At 35.4% G+C, this 23077-nt stretch overlaps 2 pseudogenes; one reads left to right on the top strand and one right to left on the bottom strand.

Moving 5' to 3' along the window:
* Nucleotides 1-8573, bottom strand: part of LOC144312027 (nucleoside diphosphate kinase A pseudogene) — a 70288-nt pseudogene extending 61715 nt beyond the window's left edge.
* Nucleotides 8574-11235: 2662 nt separating this feature from the next.
* LOC144311813 (single-stranded DNA-binding protein 3 pseudogene) lies at nt 11236-12665 on the top strand (annotated as a pseudogene).
* The last annotated feature ends 10412 nt before the right edge of the window (nt 12666-23077 follow it).

The raw sequence follows: 23077 nt of genomic DNA, 5'->3' as shown, positions 1-23077 counted from the left end.
AGTAAAATAAATTTGTAAATGAACAAATAATTTAAAATTGTTTGATGTTATTCCTATTACTATAATATATTGGTTGTAAGCAACATTGTACTTGTAGGATTTTATATTCAAAAAGTTACTTAAATTGGGCTGCTGGGTGGCTCAGTAGGTTGGGCAACTATTTTCACCTCACATCATGATCCCTGGGTCCTGGTATTGAGTCTCATGTCAGGATCCCTGCTCAGTGGGGAGTCTCATTGTCTCTCTGACTCTCATTCCTGCTCGTGTTCTCTCAAATAAATAAATAAATAAATAAATTACTTTTTTTCTTTTTTTTTAAAGATTTTATTTATTCATGAGAGACAGAGAGAGAGAGACAGAGACAGAGACAGAGACAGAGACACAGGCAGAGAGAGAAGCAGGCTCCATGCAGGGAGCCTGACATGGGACTCAATCCCGGGTCTCCAGGATCACACCCTCAACTGAAGGTGGTGGTAAACCACTGAGCCACCTGGGCTGCCCCATCTTTTTCTTTTTAAGGTTGCTTAGTTTAATATATCTTGAAGGTTATTTGTTCTTAGGTGCTATATATATTTATTTGTAGAACAAAATGTTGTGTCAATGTAAGTGAGAAGTGAAAATTAAACTTTAGAAGTGTCACCATATGAAAAAGTTAGTCATTTTTATAAATGTAAAATATACTTTATTAATCTTTTGCCTAATTTAAAACCTACATGAATTTTAGCTTTCACATTTTAATCCTAGAAAGTAACTTGATGGGTAACTGGAAGCAATGAATTAGTTTTTTTAATTCATTACCATTTTATTGTGGCTTTTTACAAAGTCATTTAACCTATCTGTATTTCAGTTTTGTTAACTTTAAAAAAGAAAATACTGGTTGAGTTAACTATAGTTTAAGAAAGAAAGGAGTGATCCACTTATATAGACTTTAGATTTTTTATAGATAGCAAAGTTTTATGTAACAATAACTTCATTACAAGGAAAACTGATGAATGGCGAACTCTTGTCTCAAAAAAAAAAAAACACAACAGGATTAATAAGACACTGTATTTTAACTTTTAAGACACCAACTAGCACATCATTTCTTAAGTGAAAAGTGATCAGAAACATTCTGGGTTTCTCTTGAAATTGAAGAAAAAAATTCTTCAACACGGTAAAGAAGTATAAGAAGATTTAAGAAATTTGGGTCAAGCTTAAATGTCACCAAATCTCTCCTATTTGTCAGGAACATAAAAGATGAAAATGTTCAGATTTTATTTAACTTAAAATAAAAATAACAATGCTTTACCATGTGGAATCTTCACCATTTTACTCTCTATCATTTTAGGCAATAATAGAATCTCAGCATTGGAAGGGGCATTAGGGTCATCTATTCCAGTGCTGCCTCTAAATGCCTGAACCCCCTCTATTGTACTTCACTTAAATGTTGGCTTATTTTCCTACCTACTTCCCCACACAAATTATTTCAATTTGGAAAAACTCTACTGCTTAGCTATTGCTTATACTGACCTACATTTACTTCCTATAAATGTTTCACATCCTGGGTTAAAATGAAGCAAGAACAGAAGAAAGTGCCAGGACAGCTACACAGCATAATGGCATGTGGTAGATCCATATCTTTATGTCCTGCTGAGAAAGCAACACAAACACAATGAGAAAACAAAACAAAAGAAAGAAAGAAAAAGAAAGAAAGAAAGAAAGAAAGAAAGAAAGAAAGAAAGAAAGAAAAAAGAAAGAAGAAAGAAAGAAAGAAAGAAAGAAAGAAAGAAAGAAAGAAAGAAAGAATCCCAGAGATAGTAATAGCTTTCAGTGCTTTCTAAGTCCAACTTTAAGAAAAAAAAGCTTTGTAAATTTGAAAAAAGGTCTTAGCAAGGAGACCAACATTTAGTATGATTCTAGTATATATATATAGTTTGTTTGAAGTCAAGTCGAAGGAAAGCACCTTTCTCAGCTTGTGATATACAGATGGAAAATACATTAATTTAAAGATGTAGCAATCTCTATGTTTAAATTTCTAATGCTTTATCTCCATATCTGCAATCATTTCAATATTAGAGCCATTGAGATCTTCCAAGAGAACAGACTGGCATTTGAAATGTTTTAAAAACCATCTCCTCTGGACTAAGTCTCTCTCAGTACATTCCCCCATCTTCCAGCCTCATGAGGTAAAGCAAATATCAATGGATAAATTAGATTTCAGAAGCCAGGAGTTTCAGAGATACACATGAAAAAGCATGGTAATAGGCAATAAGTCATCAGGATTTGAACTCTAGGCCTCTGAAGGGAAAATGCTGTGTAAGTTGTGGTTACAGTTTTCAGGGTATTTGAGAAGATGGGATGTTGCTCAGGTAGAGACTTGCACCAGGGGAAAAAACAGAGATCAAGGTTGCCTACAGACTAAACTGAGATGAGTTATTCCTTTTCACATGATTCATTGAGGGAGAGCTCTCTGGAGAGAAGGGTGTGAAATAAAGCAGGGGAAAGTACTTAAGAAAGAGCCTCGTCTCCATTGGGACTAGGCCAATTGAGGCATCAGCCTCAACCTGATACAATGGGAATTCAGGAGTGCACATTGCCCCAGACAGTTGTCAGACCATGGGGCAAAGAGGCTTCCCTTTTCTATCCCCGTGTCAAGCCATCATCAGCTTAGGATGACTCTGGTGGACACTGGGAATTAGACCTACATCCCATGCAAAACATAGTACAGTTTGAGACAAAGTCAGAGGGATATCAGCTTCAGGAAGAATGGCATGGAATCTCAAAGTGTTGGACTAGAAGTATTCAAATACCTCCAGCTAAAACTCAGGTTTGATAGTTCAGTCCTTGGTATTGGTGAACAGGGCCCATCAGGAGTGAACAGTGACTATATATGTTCTTCAAATAAGCACAGTTTTGGGGAGACAGGAAATACTGTGAGTGAAAGCCTGGCAGCTTTAGAAATCTCTTAACCTATCATTATATTTAGTGATTATCTAAATATTGCTTTATTATTTTCAGAATTGCTTCTGACGCGTTACCGGAAGATCTGATGATCATACATCTATTAGAAATGTGTCTCTTTGGTCTAGTGATCTTTAAGATATGTCATATTGCCTACTTTTTAATGCATTTGACAGAATTCCGGGTTAATATGGACCAAAATGAAATCAGGGAATACAAACTATTTTAAATTTTAAAGATCAAAAATATTAAATCTGGATGAGGTCTTGAAAGTTGCCACATCAAAATTAATTCAGTTGCAAGAATTTCAATTGACAGGGAGACACATTCAAGTGGCTTAAAAAAAAAAAAAAAAAGCAGTCATTGATTCAAAGGCAGAGTGGGTTCCAGAGAGAAGTCTACCTTATCAATAGGGCTATTTTCCTTTAATTCTTTTGGCTTTGTCCTTCTTTGTGCTTTGGCTTTCCTCTCTGGGAGACTTCTCTCTTGGTGATATTAAAAGCAAGGTAACAGGCTTCCGGTCACCAAACTGAGACTTAAGAGTTGTAGTTTAGGCTCTCCCAGAAATGGACTCTTGATCCATTTGATGAGGAATTGTCTGGTCCGCACTAATTAGGTAATCTGCCTGGCCCCTACCATGCCCTAAAGAAAAATGATGGCAACAAGCACCACAATTTTTGCCTAGGAAAACTTTTCTTGTTCCCACTTCTTTCTGCCTAGAAAGGCCCTCCATTCTGTACATCTTCTCAGAACTCCTTTCTATCTGCTAGATTAAATGCTGCCCAATTCATGAGTCATTGAGTAAATCCCCTTAGATCTTTAAAATTTACTCAGTTAAATTTTTTTGTTTGTTTGTGTTTTTAATAGCAGCAAACGTACCTGACACAATTCCAGGCCCTAAATACATACACTGCATTCACCAACAAATAGAGAATTTTTGTTCCCTAAAATTTGGAGCAAAATATTAAACTGATTCTGACTTGTCTGGCTTAGGCCTGATGCTCATATGTGTGGCCAGGAGAGATTGAATATTCTGGTTGGCTTGTAAAGGATACCATACTATGCCCCTTGAACTGGTAGCAGGGTCAATTCCCTCAGAGCTCTGTAGATTGTCAGAGATGTCTAAAGCTATTGAGGAAGGGAAAGGAAAAGGTAGATGTAAGAAGGCAAACACATGTCTGCTATATTATCTACTATGCTCTCACGTTTATGGATTGGGAGACAGAATCAAAGCAGAACTTAGGCACTTAATGAGAATGGAAGACCCTCAGTCCTCTGTCAGGCCAAGGCTCTTTCTATCACACCAATTCCTTCACACTGCCTCTACATAACTATTTCTTCAAAGACTTTCTAATAAAATCACAGGTAATTTTCAGTGAGATTTGTAAAATGGGAGTAAGAAATGTAAACTTAGGTGTATTGTGCTGCTCATTTTCTTGTGCTAATGACAGTCCTGTGTTAGAATCATCTTCCAATAGAGGTTTAAAGAAGTGTAGATACTTGGGATTCATTGCCACAGTTTAAGAGATTCCGGTTAGAGTTATGAATGCTTATATTATTCCAAGCACTCTACAAATGATTACAGAGTCAGGATAAAAACTCTTGCTGTCTATGTTTGAATATCATTAACACCAAGACACCTTCATAAAGAGATCACGTGATTTTCTTTTAAATTCTGGACTTGTTCCCTTGAGATAAATGTTTTAGTCAGCAATTTTATTAGTCAACAATTAAATATTCTCAAATTTTGATTTAACTCACAGAGAATCGTGAGGGCATGGGGAAGTTGTCATTGGACTTCGATAGGAAGTAAAAATATCTTATTAAAGACATTCTTGGCCACCATTCAGTTACCAAAGATCCTCACTCTTCAGAACTGAAGTTAGAGAAAAATTACTCCTTTCTAACAATATTTCTCTAAAATACAATGTAGGAGAGTAATTTAAAAGATTATAGACTTGAAACAGAATGATTATACACTGGAAATTCTTTTTTTTCTTGAATGTTTTGAAGGCAGAACAGTTAGAAATATCATGAAACAATAAAACAAAATCAAAGCTTATTCTAAAATATATCATTCAGTTTGGAAAAATAATTGGATTCTAAAATAAAGAGTATAGTTTGAATGAGATTAAAGACTATAATAAACTGTTCATTGTTAGTTGTTTTGTAAACTTAATTTCCTTAGCATTAATCACTTTTAGTTTAAAGTTAATACAGCAAGGCATGTAAAATCTAAATATTCATAAAGTATGAACAAAATATTTCATGCAGTACTGTATAGAACTGAAGAAGGAGAAAATCTGTGCTTATCTGAGCACAACAACTGTCCAAAAAAAGAAGAAAAAGAAGAAATATGCCAATTAATTTCTCTGATAAATTGAAAGATAAACACGAAAGTTTCTCACTTAACTGATTAAATTCTCTTTTGTCTTGGTTAGAAAACTGCTTTAAATAAAGTTAAAAGAATTAAAACATCTGAAAAATGTTAAACTGAATTGTTTGTTAATAAATGTTGATCTCATGACCGGAAAGGAAATCACTTTTTTTTTTTTTTTTTTTTGGTTAATCCACCAGCGACTCTTTATTATACATAAAAGCTTCCATGATTTTGATTGGATGATTTAACACGAGACAAAGGCAGCTCACTCCTAAGCAAATTTGTGCTGTTTTCACCTATTTCCAGTCAGAGCAGAATTCCCAATGATTTTGTTTGTTTGCTTGGTTTTTGTTGTTTCAAATTTTTATTTAAAAATAAGATAAACTGTATGTTTAGTTAACATACAGTATAATATTAGTTTTAGGTGTACGATGCTTCCATACAACACCTGGTGCTCATCACAAGCACCGTCCCTAATACCCATCACCCCATTTAACCCAACCCCTCCTCGCCTGCCCTCCAGCAACCCTGTTTATTCTCCATAGTGAAAAAGCAGTTTTACATGGGATGCCTGGGTGGCTCAGTGGTTGAGCATCTGCCTTTGGCTCAGCGTGTGGTCCTGAGTCCTGGGATCAAGTCCCAAATCAGGCTTCCTGCATGGAGCCTGGTTCTCCCTCTGCCTATGTTTCTGCTTCTCTCTCTCTCTCTCTGTCATGAATAAATAAAGAAAATCTTTAAAAAAAATAGAATCAGTTTTATGGTTTGTCTCTGTATTTTCCCCATGATCATCTGTTTTGTTTCTTAAGTTCTACACATGAATGAAATCATATAGTATTTGTCTTTTTTCTGACTGACTTACTTTGCTTAGCATTATATACTAGCTCCAACCATGTCATTGCAAGTGGCAAGATTTCAGTAATATTCCATTGTATATGCATATGCCACATTTACTTTACACATTCATCTGGATATATAGGTAATGCTGCTATAAACATTGAGGTGCATTTGTGTCCTTTTGAATCAGTACTTTTGTATCCATTGGGTAAATGCCTGCAGTGAAATTGCTGTGTCATAAAGTAGTTCTATTTTAAAATTTTTGAGGAACCTCCACAAAATGCAGAATGGCTGTATCAGTTTGGATTCCCACCAACAGTGTAACGGGATTTCCCTGTCTCCACATCCTTCCCAACATCTGTTGTTTCCTGTGTTGTTAATTTTAGTCATTCCAACAAGTGTGAGGTGATATTTCATTGTACTTTTGATTTGAATTTCTGTAATGATGAGTGACATTAAGCATCCTTACATGTGTCAGTTATCTGTATGTCTTCTTTGGAAAAATGTCTATTCATGTCTTCTGCCCAGAAAATTGATTTTAAAAAACACTAATTATAAATTATTTCTTTCAAATAATTTCTTAAGTATAAGTCTAATTTGATGCCATGAGTGATTTAAAGAACTCACTCATATAGACACATATACAATTCTATTTGTCAGAAATTACACTGTAACAGCAAATTTATTCATGAACATGAACATTCTCTAAAAATTTGGGATAAATGAAAGCTGCTTCTGCTTGTTTTTTGTTGTATTTAAATTATTTATGATAATTTTGAGCATTTGATAAATTATATTTTCTGCTGTCTCTTATCTAATCTAAAATTGACTATTTTATTTTTGCTTTTTAAAATAACAAATAGTATATTAAGGCTATAAATATAGTTAATCAAGTTGATCCCAATTTTTCCATTTGTAGAGCTATTTGTTTTATTAAGATAACCTTTACTAAAAGTAACATTGAGAAAAATTATAGAATCAGTGATACCAAACAGATCATTTAAAACAGTTTTAATATGTATAAATTTTTCATATGAATAAAATGTAGAAATAAAACTCTGTGACTAAGAGGCAGATTATTCAACATATTGAGATGAGAGAATTGGGTACATATTTGATAATAAATACCAATTAATTAAGATTCACATTTCAGGGCAGCCCGGGTGGCTCAGCAGTTTGGCGCCTGTCTTCAACCCAGGGCCTGATCCTGGAGACCCGGGATTGAGTGCCACATCGGGCTCCCTGAATGGAGCCTGCTTCTCCCTCTGCCTGTGTCTCTGCCTCTCTCTCTCTGTGTCTCTCATGCATAAATACATAAAATCTTAAAAAAAAAAAAAAGATTCACATTTCACATGGTGCATTTTACAAACCAAGTAAATGGGAAATTTTAAGCCAGAAAGAGAATGTTTATGTAAGCATTGTTAAAGATTTTTTTCTAAACATTGGTAAAATAGTATGACAAATAAACTAATTTATTGATAAATAATAATTATTAAAATAATAAAAGACAAAATATATGACTTCATAAAATTTTAGTGCTTGGGCACTTTAGGAAAATATGCCCTTTAAAGTATAATTAAACAGCAAGTTAAACACAAATATTGACCTAAATATAATTGTTAAATGATTTAAGCACACATAAAAATTGTTAAGAAAATTATTAAGTTTTTGATAGAATAATGAATAAAGGCCCTAAAACATGTTCTCAGGAAAAAGACGTAAAATTATAATAAACTACATAATGTGTAATGATTATTGTTTGTTTTGCCCTGTGGTCCATGAACTACTCTCTACTCATTCCCAAAACCTCCCTAAATAAATTTATTTGTATCCATGATTTCAGTTATTACACAGATGGCCCTCATTATTGTATTTCCTGCTGAGAAGGTACTTTATACTTCAAATTATGCATGGACATAAGCAAGCAAATTTGAAAGTTATTTTTTCCCCCAAACACATCCAAATAAATTCTATGTTACTATCACTCTGAAAACTTCTCTTTATCTGTATCCTTCTCATGGTAAAATCCAGAAAATGGAGTCATCCTTAACTCTACCCTTTCCTTCATTCTGACTTCACAAGACACCACCATCTTTCATCAAACACACCTCCAAATATTTCCATCTTTTATGTCAAAGATCTTCATATTTTATTTCCATGAATCCACAAGGGCTTCCTTTTGACCTGTTTTCCACATTAAAACTAGACAAAACCAAGAAAAACACAACTTTTATTTTTTTAAGTCACATCAATTATTGTCATTCTGTGTTTAAATCCCTTCAATTGCTTTTCATTTTGATTCAAGAAAAGGAGTTAAATAATACCTAACTTTTTTTTTTCTTTTTAATTGACCTACCTGTTGAGAAATAGATACACCAAAATTGTCAAGTCTTGCTTTCTCGGCTTCAGATGCACTCATCTTGCTGCCAAAAAACAATATTGTCTTCTACTACAAAGCCTTTTACACATTTTCTTCCAAACGCCTCTTTGCTCTTTTGTCTAGTAGCCTTTACTCCTGAATGAGTGTGAAGTTCACTGAGCTTGTCTCCTCAAGTTCACTTGAGGCAGTTTTACACAAACTACAAAGGAGGTTTGACTTCCCTATTGTGATCTCATATCATCTTGTACACTTCTTCATAGCACTAAACACAGTTGTAATTTTACATTTTCTTATGGAATTGTTTGATTCATTTCCATCTTCCTCATTCCAGTGTAAATTTCAGAAACTCACAGTCCATTCTTATCTACTAATTTTATATCCAATGTCTAAACAGTCACCCATAAAAGATTAATTTAATCTTAGAAAATTAATTTTCTAATTAATTAACATTTGACCCACAAATGCATTTTGTGTACAAGAGGATTAAAAATAACAATTGAACTCCATTCTGTAAAAGGAAAATTGAATAATCACTTTTAGATATTGTTAGTGGGAATGAAACTTAGTGTATTTCTAGAAATCACACTGAAACACAATTGTGAAGAAGTTCATAAAATTTGTGCTAGTAATTTTATCTCACATGTTATAATTTTTAGAATAGCAAAAGATGCTACAATTGTCTAATTATTTGAAGAAAAATAAGAATGAAAATATCCAAAGGAAATATTCAGAAATACTGACAAAGTTATGAATGCACTTATACACATATTCACACACAAATAATAAAACATTATTGATGTTCAACATATGTTGAACAAATAATTTCAACATTATAGTGATGAAAGTAATGGAAACACCCTGAAGTTTTTATTGTTATTGTTTTGTTGTTATTAATTTTAGATTCTAGTATAGTTAACATAAAACTTTATGTTAGTTTCAAGTGTAAAATGTAGAGATTCAATAGTTGTATACATCACCCAGTGCTCATCACCCCAAGTGTACTCCTTAATCTCCATTGCTGATTTTACCCATTCTCCCCACCCACCACCCTTCTAATCACCATAAATTTGTTCTCCGTAGCTACTATTCCCTTTCTTGGTTTTTCTCTCTCTCTTTTTCCCTTTACTCATTTCTTGTTTTTGTTTCTTAAATTCTTCAGACGAGTGAAATCATACGGTATTTATCTTTTGCTTACTGATATATTTCACTTAGCATTATATTGTCTAGCTTTAACCATGTTGTTGCAAATGGCAAGATCTCATTCTTTTTTGTGAATAATAGTCCATTGTGTGTGTATATATATATATATATATATATATATATATATATATATACCACTTCCTTATCCATTCATCTATCAAAAAAACATGTGGGCTGCTTCCATAATTGGGCTATTGTAAATAATGCTGCTATAAACACAGGAATGTACAAACCCCTTGTAATTAACAGTTTTGGGTTTTTAAGGGGTAAATACCTAGTAGTGTGATTCCTGGATCATACAGTAGTTCTATTTTTAACTTTGTGAGGAACATCTATATTGTCTTCCACAGTGGCTGCTCCAGTTTGCATTCCCATCAACACTGAACAAGAGTTTCTTTTTCTTCACATCCTTTCCAATACTTGTTGCTTCTTGTGTTTTTGATTTTAGCTATTTTAGCAGATGTAAGATGATATCTCATTGTAACTTTGATTTTCAGTTCCTTGATGATGAGTGATGTTGAGCATCTTTTCATGTGTTTCTTAGCTATCTGTATTTCTTCTTTGGAGATATGTTAGTTTATGTTTTCCAATCATTTTTAAAAAGATTTTATTTATTCATTTTAGGGGAGAGGGAGAGGGGGATAAAAGAGAGAGAGAGAGAGAACTCAAGCAGAAGGAGAGGCAGAGGGGAGAGAGAGAGAGAGAATCCAAAGAAAACTCTGAGCTAAGCATGGAACCCAACTTGGAGCTCCATATCATGACCTTGGGATCATGACACTGAGCTGAAACCAAGAGTCAGACACTTAACTGCCTGAACTAACCAGGCACCACCCACAGTGCCCATTTTTAATTGGATTGTTTGGTTGGGGTGTTGAGTTGTATCAAGTCTTATATCTTTTGATACTAACCTTTTATCTGATATGTCATTTGCAAATATCTTCTCCCTTTCCGTAGGTTGCCTTTTAGTTTTGTTGATAGTTTCCTTTTTTGAACATAAGCTTTTTTATTTTGATGTAGTCCCCATAGCTTATTTTTGCTTTTATTTCTCTTGACTCAGGATACATGTCTAGAAAAATATTACTATGGCCGATGTCAGAGAGATTACTGCCTGTGCTCTCTTCTAGGATTTTTATGGTTTCAGGTCTTATGTTTAGGTCTTTGATCTATTTTGAGTTTATTGTTGTGTATGGTCTAAGAAAGTGTCCAGTTTCATTCTTTTGCACGTTGCTGTCCAGTTTGTCTAACATTATTTGTTGAAGTGACTGTCTATTTCCCATTGGATATTCTTCCTGCTTTGTGAAAGAGTATTTGACCCCATAATTGTAGGTTTATTTCCGGGTTTTCTCTTCTGTTGTATTGATCTATGAGTCTATTTCCGCATCAGAACCATATTGTTTTGAATACTACAGCTTTGTAATAAAACTCAAAGTCAGGAATTGTGATACCTCTAGCTTTTTATTTCTCAAAATTGCTTTGGCTAGGGGGCGGCGCAGGCGGAGCCGGGCGGGCGGCGGGCGGCGGGGTCGGTGCCCTCCTCCCTGCAGACCATGTTTGCCAAAGGCAAAGGCTCGGCGGTGCCCTCGGATGGGCAGGCTCGGGGAAAGTTAGCTTTATACGTCTACGAATATTTACGGCACGTAGGAGCACAGAAATCTGCACAGACCTTCTTGTCGGAGATCCGATGGGAAAGAAACATCACATTGGGAGAACCGCCTGGGTTTTTGCACTCGTGGTGGTGCGTATTTTGGGACCTTTACTGTGCAGCTCCTGAAAGGCTGAATTAATTAATTAATTAATTAATTGAAATGGACTGTGAGTTTCTGAATTCACATTACTGAATGTTCACTTGTGAACATTCGAGTGAAGCAAAAGTCTTTCACGATTGCAGTGCAGCAGCTGCCCCGAGCCCTGTGCTTGGCGACTTTCCCCCCAAGGATGGGATGCCTGGGATGCCGGGAGGCCCCATCCCACTCGGGTTCTTTCAGGGTCCTCCGGGGCCACAGCCCTGGCTGCACGCGCAGCCTCCACCTCACAACCCCAGCAGCCTGATGGGGCCCCACAGTCAGCCTTTTATGTCACCGCAATAGGCAGGCGGCCCCAGGCCCCCATCAGAATGGGAAACCAGCCTCCGGGAGGAGTTCCTGGGACCCAGCGGTTGCAGCCCAATTCTATGGATCCCACCCGACAACAAGGGCACCCCAACCTGGGAGGATCGATGAGAGAATGAACCCTCCCCGAGGCATGGGGCCCATGGGGCCTGGCCCACAGCATTACGGCAGTGGCATGAGACCACCACCCAACTCCCTCGGCCCGCCATGCCCGGGGGTGACATGGGCCCGGGAGCTGGCAGGCCCTGGCCAAATCCCAACAGTGCTAACTCAACTCCTTACTCCTCCTCATCACCTGGTACCTACGTGGGACCTCCTGGTGGTGGTGGCCCCCCAGGAACACCCATCATGCCTAGTCCTGCAGATTTAACAAATTCCAGTGACAGCATCTACACCATGATTAATCCGGTGCCGCCTGGAGGCAGCCGGTCCAACTTCCCCATGGGTCCAGGCTCGCACGGCCGGATGGGAGGCATGGGCGGCATGGAGCCACACCACATGAACGGATCGTTAGGGTCAGGTGACATAGATGGACTTCCCAAAAATTCTTCTAACAACATAAGTGGCATTAGCAATCCTCCAGGCACCTCTTGAGACGATGGCGATCTAGGAGAGAACTTCCTCCACTCCTTCCAGAATGACAATTTTTCTCCAAGCATGAGGATGAGCATGTGATCCCCTCCTCTTCTCTGAGACGCTGAGAGAGCCTGCATTGCAGGCAGGAAGATGCCAGAAATTATGCAAGACAAAGTGAGGTGTCATTACCCAGGAGCTGGGGGAGTGGGCATCTCCTGCTCCCCCTCAGCCCCAACCCCCTCCTCCAGCCCCCCATCCGTCCCAATTTTAGTTTCATGCGATAAAAAGCCCGAATTTGGGGAACCCTGGGTGGCACAGCGGTTTAGCGCCTGCCTTTGGCCCAGGGCGCGATCCTGGAGACCCGGGATCGAATCCCACGTCGGCTCCTGGTGCATGGAGCCTGCTTCTCCCTCTGCCTATGTCTCTGCCTCTCTCTCTCTGTGTGTGACTATCATACATAAAATAAAAAAATTAAAAAAAAATCTGTTAAAAAGCCCGAATTTTTTATTCCATAAAACATGAAGGACAAAACTCAAAATAAAAATATATTTCAAGTCCAAAAAAAAAAAAATTGCTTTGGCTACTCAGAATCTTTAGTAGTTCCCTATAAATTTGAAGGTTGTTTGTTCTAGTTCTGTGAAAAATGCTGGTGGTATTTTGATTGGGATTGCATTAAACATGTAGATTGCGTTAAGTTGTATAGACATCTTAATAATATTTGAACTTCCAATCTATGAATTGTCACTTGTGTTTGCCTTTCCTCATACTATTGTGTCTTTAAGTGGGGGGACCCACTACCGCTTGGCCTCCCAGCTAGCCCAGTGCTGAGTCAGCTGATTTTTAAAGATTCAGGCTCCAAGTCCTGCGGTTACACAAACTAACAGAATTCAGCCCATTTGGTTTAGAAGGCCAGACATTATGAGGATGCTGTTTCCTGTGTAGCTCCTGGGTGCTTTTCTCTCTATATAACATCAGATCCCTCCTTCCTGTGGGCAGCTCCCCACCATTGTTTCTGCCCCTCCTAACCTCTCAGATGTGGCTTTGGATTGTTGTCTGGTTATTGACTTGGACGTTATGAGTGATATTTAGTTGTAAATGTGGGATGGGGTGAGCTTAGGGTCCTCCTACTCTGCCGTCTTCCTGGATTCACCCTGAATTATTTTAAGAATTTTAATTTTAATAGCAAATTTAACAAATTGGGTAAAGTGACAAAGGATTGATTTTAAACATGGTAGAATTACACACACACACACACATACACACACAAACATACTAAGACTGAAACTAAAGTAATGTATGTTAAAATGTGAGCGGTAATATCTGCTTCGGATTTTTCAGTTATTACTTCTTTTTTATACATTTGTGAATGTATTTTTCAACAAGTAATACTACAGCTATAATTATAACAACTATAAATAGGAATCATTCAGATTTGGTATTTCACATTTCAGATAAGTTTAAAGAAACTGGTATAATAAACCAATGACAGAATCAATTCAACTTGCATAGGCTATTTTCTGGGTTTTTTTTTGGCTACGGTACTTTTCCCATTCTCCATGAATTCTTCAAATTCCTAAGAGGCCTCTGCAGATTTCCTAACAAATTTTTAGATTCATGTCAGCTGTACATTCTGATTTATACACATTTAAATTACTTAAAATCAGTGAAGCAAGCACAGTCATGATTGCTAAATGCCAAATCATAGAAACTCAGAATTATCCTTACTAACTCTTTTCATTTCATATCTTAAAAAAATGTTGATTGAGTTGGGTCAAAGAAATAGAGTTGTTCTAATGCATAAAAGAATTAAGTTGTGGGAGAAGCTAGAGATAGTCTCTTTTCCATGAAGCCTCACAAATATTACGTGGCAATGTTTTCTCATTTCATCTTTTCAACTTACTTTATCCAGTGAAAATGGTATACAATGTTCCAGTTAGGGGAACTACCCCTATCTGGAATACTTTAAAATATGAGTTCTATTAGGATTCTAAAAATAGCCTTTTTTCATCAGGTTAAAAAATTGAGGTTAGATAATTTAATAACATAGTCCTTATAGATACACATTTCATGAGATCTAAGGAGCATTCTAGGGCCATCAGACACTGTTCTTTATTTCTGATGAGCTAAGGTAAAATCCATTCCAGTTAACAAGATGTTATTTATCTGTAAAGACTGTTTTTTATTTTTGTTTTTAATAATTACAAGAAGAACATGGCAGAAAATAAGATTTAGGCTGTTCATTCCCAGGAGACAAGTTACTTACTACAAAAATTTCTCAGGCCTTTACTAATTTATCTAAGTTCTAATTACAGAAGTAAATAAAATCATGAGATCCTATGATGTCTACTATGCATGCTTTCTATTTTGTAATAGTTTTGTTAGAGAACATAGAAAGTTTCCCACTCAGTACCACAGATGAGAAAGAACAACAATAAGTATAATTGGATGCTGGAAGCTATCAGTGTCAATCAAGAAGGAATTTTAGGGATGGTGTGACCCAATTTTGTCCTTGAATATCATTTTTGGATTTCCCCCCTTTTATATAGAGTTAAAAATATTGCAGGGATAATGAAGGTTATTTCACAAAAAACAAAATTTTTAATTTATCAGGAAAATGCAACAAATCTACCTATATGCCCAAATTTATGGCTTCAAAGCACACAAAACAAAAATGAATAGAACTCTAAAGGAGTAGACAAATTAACAATCACAGTAGGAGAATTTAGCCATTATTAAACAATGTAACCCAGTGATCAAAGAAAATGCAGAAAAAAACCTAAGGGCAAAGAAAGAAGGTTAAGTAACCATCCTAAGCAGTTAGGTAAAGTGTAGTAAAATAATATGAAAAATATCAAGTACATAGAAAAGAATTTAACAAAAGATGTACATGAGTTCAAAAAATAAAACTATAAAAATGTAATAAAACAATTAAATATCCGAAGCTATAGATTTATGGCAAAGGTTATAGTACAGAGTAATGAATAATCTATAGTCTTTTCAAGTAGTTATTTGGAAACACTTATATACTCACATGAAATTATCATCCCTCTAATTTACACTATTAAAAAATCAATTCCAAATGTTATAAACTAGACCTGAATTCCCAGCAATAAAGATTTTATTTTTTAAAAAATTTATTTATTCATTCATGATAGAGAGAGAGAGAGAGAGAGAGAGAGGCAGAGACACAGGCAGAGGGAGAAGCAGGCTCCATGCCGGGAGCCCGACGTGGGACTCCATCCCAGGACTCCAGGATCACGCCCTGGGCCAAAGACAGGTGCCAAACCGCTGAGCCACCCAGGGATCCCCCAGCAATAAAGACTTTAAAAGAAAACATAGAAAACTGTCTATATGAACCCATAGGGGACTATTTGAAAAAGTATAACTTATTCATTCTGTTTATTATTATAAAAATATCAGAAAGCCTTATTAAGCTATTCAAAATCATAAATTTTGACCTGAGACAAGAGCCATGATATATTAAATGAAAAAAAGGAAATAAAAAGTGTAAAACCATAGTAATCAACATCATATGGTATTGGCAATGAAAGAGACATACAGTTTAGTGAAATAGAATTAAAAGTCTAGAAGTAGACTTAATCTTTATGATCAACTGACTTTAAAAAAATAAGTATAAAATGCAAAATAATTCAATGGGAGAAAGTCATTTCACAGGATGGTGCTGGGAAAATTATGTATCTTGATTCAAACAAATATATATTGCAAAATAGAATAAGATAAAATAAATGAATCTGACATCTATACCTAACAACATATAGAAAATTAATTAAAAGGGGTACCTGGGTGGTTCAGCAGTTGTGTCTGCCTTTGGCTCAGGGTATGATCCCAGGATCTGGGATTGAGTGCCACATCGGATTCCCACCATGGAGCCTGCTTCTCCCTCTGCCTGTGTCTTTGCCTCTCTCTCTGTGTCTCTCATGAATAAATAAATAAATCTTAAAAAAATTAATTAAGAATAAATCGAAGACCTAAATGTAAATGCTATAGCTATTTTTAAAAATCTGGAAAAAAAGAGGAAATCTTGATGACCTTGGGTAGATAATAATTCTTAGTTATAATACCAAAAGAAAAAAATTGATAGACATTTTCAGAATTGAAAACTCGTTCCCTCAAAAAACACCCTTATGAAAATGAAAACACAAGTAATAGAGGAGAAAGTTTTTCAAATCACGTATTTGGTAAATAAAGTGTATCTAGGACATATAATAATTTTTATAACTTGAAAAATAAGAAAGAATAACAATGGGCATACTATTAAATATATGTTTTACAAATAAGAAGCACTAATGGCCAATAAACACACTAAAAGACGCTCACCATTATTAATTAAGGAAATGCAAATTAAAAAACAATGGAATAGTATTAGTTACCCAATAGAATGACTATAATAAAAAGCTAAAAGAGAACAAGTATTGGCAAAGAAGTTTAGAAACTGACATCTTCATGTAGCTCATATAAGAAGTTAAAACATAGGGCAGCCTAGGTGGCTCAGCAGTTTAGTGCCACCTTGGGACCAGAGTGTGATCCTGGAGACCCGGGATTGAGTCCCACATTGGGCTCCCTGCATGGAGCATGCTTGTGTCTCTGCCTCTCTCTCTTTCTCTCTCCTCTCGTCTCTCATGAATAAATAAATAAAATCTTTAAAAAAAAAAAGTTAAAACATAAAAACTACTTTGAAAAATAATTTGGTAGCTTTTTAAAAAGTTAAACATAGGGGTGCCTGGATGGCTCAGTGGGTTAAGCATCAGCCTTAAGCTCAAGTCATGATCCCAGGCTCCTGGGATGGAGCCCCACATCTGGCTCCCTGCTCAACATGGAGCCTGTTTCTCAGTCTCCCTCTGCTGTTCTCCCTGCTTATATGCTCTCTCCGATAAATAAACAAATAAATAAATAAATAAATAAATAAATAAATAAATAAATAAACAAATAAATAAATAAATAAATCTTTTAAAATAATTATCAAATGCCTTTTAAAAAAAGTTAAGCATAAAGTCTCCATGTGATTCAATAATTTTCCTCCTTAAGAATTTAACCAAGAGAAAACATATCCATAGAAACACATTATGTGAATGTATATAGTAGCATTATTTATAATAATCAAAAAATGAGAATAATATACATGTTCATCAACTGATACACAGGAAAGTAAAATGTGGTATATATATATATATATTAGAATGACTCAGCAACCATTAGGAATGGGCACAGAGACTAAACTACTGCTACAAAATTTTTGATGTTTTTGTCGTTTATCTTAGTGAACCTCAAAAACAGTATGCTAAATGAAAGAAGTCAGTAAAAACAACCCAAGTGTTGACCAGTTGATAAACAGACAAGTAGAATATGGTATACCTCCATGATAGAATATAATTTGGTAATAAAAATGAGTGAAGTACTGATATATGATACAACAAGATGTACCTTGAAAGCAGTATGCGAAGTGAAAAAAAGGCATCACAGAAGACTACATATTACATGATTCCATTCTATGAAATGTCCAATATAAGTACATCTATACAGTAGGTTAAAATTAGACATTTTCTATGGCTTGCTGTTGACAGTAATGGTGGTGGAGGTTGAGGGGGAAAATGGGGTTACAGCTAATGGGTATAGGGTTTTTTTGGAAGGGTGGCAAGAAGTTTTAAAATTGTTGTGACAGTTGCACAACTCAGTGAATATACCAAGTGAATTGTATAATTAGGTGAACAATATGGTTTGTAAATTATATTTTAATAAAGCTATTGTTAAAATGTTTTACAATGTAAAATAGTTCTGAATGATATAAATATGTGCACAAGTAACTATTTCCCATCCTACATTTATCTATGGGAAAGCAAATGTCTCTGGCTTGAATCTGAACTCAGAATTCCCTGTATTCCAAATTTTTCAAATTCTACTGGTAGATTTATCTCAACATAATCTCCAACTCCCTCACAGTCCCTTCCTGGACATCAGGTTAACTCCTGCAAAGCTAGGAGAGCGAAGAGAGGCCATTTAGGTCTCTAGCTGGCTTTATGTTCATTTTGTTGTTGTTGTTTATACTTTCTTTTACTCTATTGATGCCAGACAGCTTCCTTTAGCCCTGCTGTATCAATGGACATCTTAAGGCCTCTGGTTCATGTGTTGTCTGGACCTCTCTAGCTTATACCAAAATCAGGAAGTGTCCTTTTCTCTATGACTTGGTTTGTTTTGTATTTGTTTATTTTTGTATTTGTTTTTTGTTTGTTTGTTTGTTTTTCAGCTCTGAATAATAAGTACATCATTCATAGCTAAAATTTGCTTTGTATTGGCACTGGTATCATTCTCCAAAATTTTGAGTGGGAAATAATATATTGTTATTACCAATGACTGTTGAGGCATCTATTTAATAGTCTTCTTTTAAAGATAACATTTCTTTTCATCTGTCTAAAGGGTAAAAAGTTTGAAATTTTTGCTATAAAAACATGCATAAAGTGTCAATAGAGCTAAAGAAGGATCATTAGACTTAACATAGGAGAGGTGATGACTTGACCCAAAGAAGCTTTCAAGAAGAGGAAACAATTGAGTTAAGTCTTGAAGGAGTAAGGCATCTCAAACATATCAATTGAGAGTTGATCTGTTGAGTTCCACTTGCTTCTTTCATAAAATCGTATTCTGTGGCTTTTAACTTAGTCATGCTCTTATTCTATGTTATCATCCTTGAGGAAATAACTTGTTGGTCTTTATCTACCTTTTTGCAAAGTTCGTAATATTCATGTGCCTGGTTCCAGGGTCCCTGTTCTGGCTGCTGTATGATTAAAGGGTCTTCATGTATTGATGCCAACAGACTCAAGACACAGCAAAAACGTAAGTTTGATTTAACCTAGGGAAATGTGAATGACAAAACTGAACAAATATTAAGTTTGCATAACAAGTTTCTTTTTAAACCTGCCCATATATTAGATATAGAATCAATCTGTACTGCATGAAATTTATGTTAGTATATGTGGCCACCATATGTAGACTTTTTAATTTGTTTTAAATAATAAATGCAGGGGATCCCTGGGTGGCTCAGCGGTTTTGCACCTGCCTTTGGCCCAGGGTGCTATCCTGGAGTCCTGGGATCGAGTCCCGCATCAGGCTCCCGGCATGGAGCCTGCTTCTTCCTCTGCCTGTGTCTCTGCCTCTCTCTCTCTCTATGTGTATCATAAATAAAAAAATAAATAAATAATAAATGCAATATAGATGAATTTAATATAAGACACACCGCTATTGGAACCGACCCCAGAATATAATATCATTGGAAAAAAGCATCTTTGAATAAATTAGGAGTGCATCTCAGTGTAGTCATGTATTAGCTATGTCATTTTTGAACATGTTATCTAAGCTCTTTGAGCTTAAATTCCTGATTTGTTAAAGGAGGATAGTGATGCCTACTTCATCTTGTCTGTGTCAAGTTCCAGTCATGAAACCAGAAGCCACCTATTTTACCAGTCGGAAGAGTTTAAAAGCTTAAGCAATTGTTGGAAAGTCTGAGGAAATGAAGATCAGGGAAGCCAGCCACCATCACCAATGAACAGAGTAGAAAACCCAGAAAGAAACTCAAAACTATATGGTTAATTAATCTTTGAGAAAGGAAGAAAAAATATGCAATGGGAAAAAGACAGTGTCTTCAACAAATGGTGTCAGGAAAACTGATCAACTACATGGAAAATAATGAAACTGGATCACTTTCTTATACCACACACAAAAATAAACTCAAAATAGATTAAAGACCTAAACGTGAGACATGAAACCATAAAAATCCTAGAAGAGAACACGGGCAGTAATTTCTCTGACATCAGCCATAGTAACATTTTTCGAGACATGTCTCCTGAGACAAGGAGGGGAAAAAGCAAAAATAAACTACTGGGACTACAATAAAACAAAAGGCATCTGCACAACAAAGCAAACAACCATCAAAACTAAGAGGCAACCTACTGAAAGAAGATACTTACAAATGACTTATCTGATGAAGGGTTAGTATATAAACTACATGAAGAACTGACACAACTCAATATCCAAAAGCCAAATAGTCCAATTAAAAATGGGTAAAAGACATGAATTTACATTTCTCCAAAGAAGACAGCCAGATGGCCAACAGACATATGAAAAGATGCTCAATGTCGCTCATCATCAGGGAAATGTAAATCAAAACTACAGTAAGATATCATCTTAAATCTGTCAGAATAGCTAAAAATCAATAACATAAGAACCAGTAAGGGTTGATGAGGATCTGAAGAAAAAGGAACCCTTTAATACTGTTAGTGGGAATTCAAACTGGTGCAGCCACTCTGGAAAAGTGTATGGAGGTTCTTCAAAAAGTTAAAAATAGAACTTCTGTATAATCCAGCAATCACAGTATTGGGTTTTTAACCAAAAAATACAAAAATTCTAATTACAAGGGATATATACACCTCTCTGTTTATAGCAGCATTATTTACAATAGCCAAATTATGGAAATAGTCCAAGTGTCCAATGATAGATAAATGGATATAGAAGATATGATGGATATACAGAATGGAATTTTTCATGCATAAAAAGAATGAAATCTTGCCATTTGCAATAACATGGATGACTCTTGTTAATGTAATGCTAATGAAATAAGTCAGTAAGAGAAAGATAAATACCATATGATCTCATTCATATGTGTAATTTAATAAACAAAACAAATGAGAAAAGGAAAAAAAAAGAGAGATGGAAAGGGATAAACCAAGAACGACTCCTAACTGTAAAAAACAAACTGATGGTGAGCAGAGGGGAGGTGAGTGGGGGATGGGTGAAATAGGTAATGGGGATTAAGTCATGCACTTACCATGATGAGCACTGTGTAATGTGTAGAACTGGTGAATCACTATATTGTACACCTGAAGCTTATGTGACACTGTATATTAACTATACTGAAATGAAAATCAGTCTTAATAAAAAAATTTAAAAGAGAAAGAAAATAGAAGCCACTTTATATTACCACTAAGAAGGGCTTTAAAGTCTGAACAATTGTTAGAAAGTCTGAGGGAATGAAGGTCAGAGAAGCCAACATTACCAATGTCAGTCAAAAGCGAAAAGATAGATGATCATGAGGAGCTTGGCCCAAAGCCAGGTTTCAAGATATATGGCAAAGTATCTCTGGATGGTCTCAGCCTATAGTTGTGATGCAGGTTCTTCTCAAGAAGCTCATCTGAAAGTCGCATTGAATCTTGCATCTTCCAGGAGCTCCTGGGAAGCTCTGGAAGATAATAATCTGTTTTTCCTGTCTCAGACAGGATTCCTTATTTCAAACTCTGGGTGAGAACTACAGATGCAAGTGAATTTAGTGAAACTTAGTTCCTAGTATTTCTTGAAGTTGAGGAGAATTTAGATGGTGGTGATGCCGATGTTAACTCTATAACACAACTCAGCACTGGTTATTGAAAGATAAGATTAAAACATAACATTCTGTAGCCTCCCATGCAGCATAGATTTAATAAATGGTGGCTATTATTATGATGTAGAGTTCTAAGGTATTATATTCTCCCAAAGCAACCTAATGTACACATACTTACTAATTATATACTGGAAAGACTTCCAAAATCCACTCTAACATTTACTGACACTTCTATACCAGTTCTGTATGCCAATTTCTTCCTGTCTTAAATTAAATAGATATTTTAGAGGTACAGGAAAAATTGCCTTAGTTATGATTTCAGAGTATTTTCATATATTAAAAAAAACCAAGGCTTATTCTTTCAGCATATTTTAACCACCATTTCCAAATCATAAAAAGAAAAAAAATCTTTCAAATATCCTGAACTTTAGTAGGAAACTGCATATTAATGGTTACATTTATAATATCTGAGGAAAGTTGAAGAGGGCATTTTAAATCCACTGCCCCTAATTCTTTCAATATTCTTAACAGCTAGCCCATTTATTCTTCTTTATTATGAGAATCCCATTAATATCAATACATTCAATTATTTCAGTGAAATGTTTAAAGCACTTTTAAAATAAAGGCTGACTTCAACTCTTTTAGAGGAATTGTAGCTAACAGTAAAAAAAAAAAAAAAAAAAAAAACAGAATAGAACTGATAATAGACTTCACACAGCACACCTTTAGCAGTGCTCTATAATTAGCAATTTAATTGTAACCTGCACTTCGGAAGATATCTAGAACCCTATATTCGACTTACAAATAATAAAGTGAGTTCTAATTTCATAGTGAATTATTGACACTTGCAAAACAACAAACTATGCTTTCTCTTAACATTTGAATAAATTAACAGTATTAGCTACAATTTATAAGATGATATAACAAGCAGAGTTTTATGTATGCTAACTAATTTTATGTTCGGAAAAGTTATGAGGTAGGTACTATTATGATCAAGTCCTTTATACTGATGAGAAAACTGAATCAGAGAAGTTGAAAATCATTTACCCAAGTGTAAAAAGCAATCAAGGGATGGAAGTAAGAAATAAGAAATGAATATGGTCAATCTGATGCTAGAATCAACTTTTCTGATCAGTGTGTTTCCGAGATAAAGGATAGCAGAGCCCAGATTCTCATTATTCATATGCATATACTCAGGCCATGTTTTCAGATTATGAGTATAAAATCTCACTATGATTAGAGAGCTGTCAAAACTACTGCATTTTAATATCCTAAGT

This window comes from Canis aureus, chromosome 4 (genome assembly GCF_053574225.1).
Source record: "Canis aureus isolate CA01 chromosome 4, VMU_Caureus_v.1.0, whole genome shotgun sequence".
Taxonomy (NCBI): domain Eukaryota; kingdom Metazoa; phylum Chordata; class Mammalia; order Carnivora; family Canidae; genus Canis; species Canis aureus.
The sequence above is the reverse complement of the archived record's forward strand: the minus strand, read 5'-3'. Positions and strand labels throughout refer to the sequence as shown.